Genomic DNA, 6,418 nt, shown 5'->3' on the forward strand with positions numbered 1-6,418 from the left:
GACCTCAGCCAGCTTCCTAAATCTGGCGCTATTCTATTGTCGGTGGGTGCCCGACAAATTACACAGCTATGTCAAATTTTGGTTTATGAAACTTCAAATCCAGTGACTGATTATTATGTTTTCTAATGTCCTGATTTAAAAAAAAAAATAAATATTTTTTTTTAACCATCAAATATTGATTTTGTACAATCCATGTGTGAAGTTACATACAAGTGACATGAACAAGAAAAATACTTATTGTAACCAAAAATATTCACAATTTTATATATAAAATACATTTATTTATTGTACAGTCATTCTGCAACTTTATTAGAAATTTATTCTTGCACTTTTTCCTTTTCTCTAGATCCCCCTTTTCTCTTATAGAAGGCCTGTGGATCTTCTCTGTGAAGCATCCGGCAATCATGTTCACGTTTCATTTACTTTGGTATCGTCGTTCCATCTCCTTGATATTCCGATGAAAACCTTCTTGTTCTTCCCACCAGCACCAAGGTTTTCAGACAAGTAGTCCAAATAGGAATGTAAAAAATGTAACTTCAAATTCATTAGACAACCCAAGGCTTTGAAACGTTTCAGCATGTTCTCCACGATGGACTTAAATTTTGATTCTTTGTTGTTACCTAGAAACGTATTTATTGCTTCTTTCAAAGAGTCCCAAGCCCTTTTTTCAACAGTTTTCATTATTGTTTAAAACACGTCATCCTTCATTCATGGGTTTCTGAATATCCGAACCCACAAAAATGCTTTTGTGCTGCCCCTGTGCCAGCAGCCGCCGTTGGTCGGATCCAGACCTTCTAAGAGAGTGGCTCAACCCGGGGGTCTCGCGGACATGTCGAATAAAAGGAGGAATGTAGATGTATGGGCTAGGCCGTATTAAGTTTGTGACGCCACCAACGGTGTGTGGTGAGGTGGGACACCACCGCTGCCGTTATGGGATACCCGGGAGAGATGTAGTGGCAGCTGGATGTTAACCCCTCCGTGTGTAGGGATGATTGCCCCGGGGCCCAGTGTCTTTGTGCAGGGTATGGTGATGGCAAGGGCCGGCGCGCCTGAGCAAGCAGGGGGATGTTTGGTTACTCACAGTAAATGAATCACACGAGTCTTTCGGTAAACCAAAGGTGCTGGTGGCCTGCCGCCCCGGCCGGTTGCATTCAGGTCCCCCACCCAGGCTGGTGGTCGCTGTCCTTTACTCTGCACTTGTTTTTGTGTATGGTGGACTGCCTGGTCTGGAACTCAGGAGTCCGCTCCCGGCTGGATATGGCCTAAGGAGCCGTGCCCGCAGGCGCTGGCCCGTGGGATCTAAGGGCCCTGGCGGTGGCCTTATCCCTATCAGTGGGCTGTTGTCTTCTTTGAGGGACTTTAGGTGGGATAGGACCTATAATCCTGCCCTCAATCATTTAATTAGCTAGGCCGCTGGTTTCGGTCCTGGCTTCAGTGTCCTAGGTGACTAGGGTTTCAGGTCGGCTGTGTGTTTCCTAAGTGAGGAAAGGTGTTGTGCGGGGGCCTATCTGTAACTACCTGGTTTTGCCAGGGCATCACACCTTCCTTCAGACTTGATTCTGACAGTCCCTGAAACTTGGTACACAGGTACTTAAACATCTCTCCTTCTTTCAGTAGCGCTTTCACAAACAGCTTCATCAGTCCAAGCTTACAGTGGAGTGGTGGCAAGAGAACTTTAGGTGGGATCAACTAAGCTTTATGCAACAATGTTCTTGAGTCCCGGTTACAAAGATGTTCTTGTTGGCCAATTTTTTTTGCTCCAGTGAAGAGTCCTAACCTGGCTTTCCAATTCACACAAAAAGCATGTGTTCTGCCTTCTTTTACGTAATGCTGTGAATCTCTAGCATACAGCTAAACCCTAGTTCACATTTCAAATAAACAGACTGTGAAGTTCAATAGCCTTGATTTATTAGCTGGTAACGTGAACTTGATTGCAGTATACATGGAATATACAGTGAATATAGGAATATCCAAGATGCAGTTGAAGACAGAATACGGTATATCCAAGATACTGTTTTATACGGGTAAAAACTATAACAAGAAAATGATTACAGTCAGTACAGTGTTAATACAGAGTTAACATAGCATAACAGTACATGAGATGCAGTTCTTACGAGAATGTAGGTGAAAGGTCACTGCATCTGCAATACATAGAAATCTTATCTAGACAAACAAGACAGGGATGACACTAAAGGTGTAGAAGTACAATGTACAATGCATTTACTACACTCTTCCATCTAGGATTCTATCACTAACACATGTAATTTGCTTTGCTCACCGGATTACACTAGGCAGGGGTGAATGTACAGAGAGGTAAGTCGGCATGTCCTTTCCTGACAAATCCAAAGAAAAAATGGCTGCAGGCTTCTTCTCAGCTCAGGGAGGCATTCCTTACCCAGAATACCTTTAGCTTAAAGGGAAACTCAGCAATTCAAAAGAATAACAATGACCTCTAGGGATTGTAACAGAAATTTCAATGAATGACTATTAGCAGGCTGCCATGAGGCAGAACAGCATGGGTATTTAATATATCCTCCTTGCTGCCCAAGAAGCAATGAGAACATTTTTAGACCACCACATATTGACCATCCATGCTCCTTGTAGTTAAGTTTCTTGAGAATAAAGTCTAAATTCTCACAGCTTTCTTCCAAGTGCATAGCATGTGTGACGCCCTGGACTAGCCAGGTAGTCACAAACACAAAATCACACACACCCCCTCCCCTGGATAGTCTACATCAGTCACACAAAATCCTTGTTGCCTCCTCCAGGCTCTGATGTCCACACCAGGTGGGGCGGAGCCAGGCGGTTGGCCCCACCCACCGAGGAGTTCACAGGCCCGGAGGCGGGAAAAAGCAGTTAGTTTAGTTTTGTAGTGGAAAGTGAGAGGACAGAAACTGTTAGTGTCTGGGTAGGAGCCCAGGCACTGTCAGCAAGGTCGGCAGACGGTGGTGGCCGTCTGCAGGAGGTGGTACAAGTCAGCTGAACCGTAGGACCGGGGACGGGCGGTGACCCGAGGGGAACTGAACCGGTGAGCGGATCTGTACCAAGCACAAAGGCAGGGCCATTGGACCCTGACCAGGCTAGGAGCCGCCGACAATGGTCAAATCCGAGAGTGACCGGAATCCCAGGGGTTCCCTAACACCCAAGACCCGACAGAAGGCAACCGTCCACACCGTGAGGATAAAAAGCCACCGCCATAGGCTAGAGATCCAAGGGCCAGCGCCTGCGGGCAAACGGGCTCCCTAGGTACGTACACCCCAGCCATCCAGCCTCCCCGTACCGCCACCGGGCCCCGGGATCACCAACCCCTACCCACGGAGGGGGAACCAACATCCTAGCTGCTCCCTGCCATCGCTCCCGGGATCCCCGTCACCAGCAGTGGTGGTGCCCATTATCACCACGACCTGTGGGTGACGTCACTAACTATCTCCCCAAACAAACCACCCCCTTTTCACTCGTGGGCGAGGAGCGCTGCTCGAGTCCCCGGATCTGGCCCTCCGCTCGAGCCACCGAGCAGCAGCAGCAGCAGAAGTCCCCGAACCCGAGCGTAGCGTGCGTGGCCCCTCTGCCCGCGACACATGCCCTACACACACTGAAGAATACTTACTGCCATTGAGCAGTAGCACAGCTTTCAGACTTTTTGGATGAAACAATGACGTGTCTCCACTCGCTCACATTGTACTTAATGTTACATTTTCCATCAGCACAGGAACATCGCTTGAATACACTAGAGCACCATCTTCAGAAAAGTATGGAGGGAATCTTTTCAGAATTCTAACCTTTTGGAAACCTATTGTCACGCTCTCCGGGTCCCCTGCTCTGCCCCCCGGCTCACCTGCCACGCTCCCCGGCTTCCCTGCTTCGCTCCCCGGCTCCTCTGGCAGACATCCCCCGCTCCACGGTCTCCAGCCTCCACCACCTGCGGTCCCCAGGCGGCCCGGTCCCCGCTCCCGGCGCCCGTCGGCAGCCCTGCTCCAGGCCGGCTCCCCTGCTTCCTATACACCGCTCCCTGCCCTGGCTTCTGGCACCCGGGCCTCGCGCATGCGCATTAGGGCGCGCGCGCGGTCATTGACCCTCTCTTAAAGGGCCAGCGTCCACTGACAGGAAATTGAACACACAGGTACAGGGTATAAAGGGGTTTAATGTCCAAGTGGGCGGGGCCTGTTCTTCGTGTTTCCTAAGCTAGGAGTCAGGTCTCCTTGTGTCTCTGTGATATACTTACCTATCTCTCTTCTAGAGCCGCTCCTGCCTCGCCATCCGGTCCTGCCGATTCCCGAACCCCGAACGCTGACTATCTGCCATCCCGTCAGTCCGTACCATCTCTGATCCCTGTGGTGACCCGTCCTCTCGCTCCATCGGTTCCGGACTCTGCCTGACATCTCGGCCTCCGAACCTGAGCTCCGTCACCCGGACTACCATCAGTGACTCCGTGGTCCCAGGGACTTCTCCATTCCACTCTTTTGCACGGACTGTCCTGCTACCCGTAGTGCTCCGGCTACCGGACCCCTTGCCTTCATTAAGGTGTTCGGCCCAGTGGATCCACCTCCTGGGTCTGCCCGTCCACCTGTCCAATGATCGAAAGTATGAAAAAAATCACATCTTTCAAAAATTTTTACCCTTGGAAACCTGTGTTATTATTACTATGCACGAGCCCTAAATTGTCTGAAAAACAACAAATATGCTGGTTGGATAGACCTTGACCCCACAATTCAACGGCCACAATTAAGGAGAAAAGTGCTAAGAGAGTTAAATTTGCCCCTGAAATAACCCATGATACGGGCCAAGGAGGGACACACCATTTTGATCCGAAAATAGCCCAACACCATGAGAGACGGGCAAATCCGTGAAAAGACAAAGTTCCAAGCTACAACTGACGCAGGATCTACAGCACATACGCCCATTGTAATTGTTCATGATTTCCGGCCACTACGCATTTCAGCCTTCAGGGACCTGGTAATTCGAATGCTATGTCCAGGAGTAGAGATGAGCGAACCGGTCCCGGTTCGGCTCGAGGTCGGTTCGCCGAACGGAGCTCCCGTTCGAGTTCGGCTCGTCGAACGTTCGACGAACCGAACTCGAGCCAATAGGAAACAATGGCAGGCAATCACAAACACAGTAAAACACCTAGAAAACACCCTCAAAGGTGTCCAAAAGGTGACAAACAACTCACAACACAACACAAACACATGGGAAAGTGACAAGGACATATACTCATGCGAAAACAAAACAGCTGGACAAGGAAAAGAGGAGGACACACAGATATAGGCATGGCACGCCATTCTAAAATCATGTAAAACACCGCAAGGTGACTCCAAGCGGAGTCTCCCTTTTTTCCAAAAATTGGGCCCCACACACACCCACCCCTTCAGTGGCAGCAGTTGTGCCCCAGTTGTACACTTCACAGCTACATTTGCATCAAGCACATTCAAAAATACGCTATTCTTAACCGTCCCCAGGATGACACCGGGGTAGGTAGCAAAGTCTTTCCTGATCCCAGCTCTGTTCATCTTGGCTTCTTTTAAAAACACAGCAAGCAAGGGTTACTCCAAGCGGAGTCTCCCTTTTTTCCAAAAATTGGGCCACACAGACACCCACCCCATCAGTGGCAGCACTTGGGCCCTAGTTGCAAACAGGATGTTTTGATTTGCATCAAGCAAATTCAAAAATACGCCATAATTAACCGTCCCCAGGATGACACCGGGGTAGGTAGCAAAGTCTTTCCTGATCCCAGCTCTGTTCATCTTGGCTTCTTTTAAAAACACAGCAAGCAAGGGTTACTCCAAGCGGAGTCTCCCTTTTTTCCAAAAATTGGGCCACACAGACACCCACCCCATCAGTGGCAGCACTTGGGCCCTAGTTGCAAACAGGATGTTTTGATTTGCATCAAGCAAATTCAAAAATACGCCATAATTAACCGTCCCCAGGATGACACCGGGGTAGGTAGCAAAGTCTTTCCTGATCCCAGCTCTGTTCATCTTGGCTTCTTTTAAAAACACAGCAAGCAAGGGTTACTCCAAGCGGAGTCTCCCTTTTTTCCAAAAATTGGGCCACACAGACACCCACCCCATCAGTGGCAGGACTTGGGCCCTAGTTGCAAACAGGATGTTTTGATTTGCATCAAGCACATTCAAAAATACGCCATTCTTATCCGTCCCCAGGATGACACCGGGGTAGGTAGATAAAGTCTTTGCTGACCCATGACTTGTTCATCTTGGCTTCTTTTAAAAACACAGCAAGGAAGGGTTACTCCAAGCGGAGTCTCCCTTTTTTCCAAAAATTGGGCCACACAGACACCCACCCCATCAGTGGCAGCACTTGGGCCCTAGTTGCAAACAGGATGTTTTGATTTGCATCAAGCACATTCAAAAATACGCCATAATTAACCGTCCCCAGGATGACACCGGGGTAGGTAGCAAAG

Source organism: Anomaloglossus baeobatrachus, unplaced genomic scaffold, assembly GCF_048569485.1.
Source record: "Anomaloglossus baeobatrachus isolate aAnoBae1 unplaced genomic scaffold, aAnoBae1.hap1 Scaffold_158, whole genome shotgun sequence".
Taxonomy (NCBI): domain Eukaryota; kingdom Metazoa; phylum Chordata; class Amphibia; order Anura; family Aromobatidae; genus Anomaloglossus; species Anomaloglossus baeobatrachus.